Here is a 535-nt window from a genome sequence, read left to right as displayed (position 1 = left end):
TGTTGCTGGTTTTGACCAGCTGGGTTTTCAGATCCGAGATCTGAACTTTCAACTCACCTATCTCCCTCTGCATCAGCTCTTTCTCATGGCTCCAACTGCTGCCCTCTCTCTGTTGTTGGAGCTGATCGAGGAGATCGGCCAGCAAGTCCTCTCGGATGATCAGGTGAACTCTTCCCTCAGATTCACATTGGATGAGCGTCGCCTCGCTGTCCTTCAGCTCACACCGTACTTGTTGTTCAAGGTAACTGAGGTAGAAATTGATGGGTTGAATCTCTCGGGAGTTGAAGTCCATGTTTTCCAGGTTTTTTTTTACTCGTTGCAAAGTGCACCTTTGGATTGTCACAAATGACTCTCTGCTACAAACTGCTGTTTGAGTGAATGTGTCAGAACTAAAGCTGGGTCCTAGTATTCAATGTGTTGTTATGACAACAACAACATGTATCCTTATGTTTTCAATCCAAATGGTCATTGATTCTGTTCCATTCTATCTTTGATTCTATTGTTGCTATGGGACACCAGTTTGTTTATGTTTGAA

The sequence above is a fragment of the Etheostoma spectabile genome, chromosome 4 (assembly GCF_008692095.1).
Source record: "Etheostoma spectabile isolate EspeVRDwgs_2016 chromosome 4, UIUC_Espe_1.0, whole genome shotgun sequence".
Taxonomy (NCBI): Eukaryota; Metazoa; Chordata; class Actinopteri; order Perciformes; family Percidae; genus Etheostoma; species Etheostoma spectabile.
Note: the sequence above shows the minus strand (reverse complement) of the source record.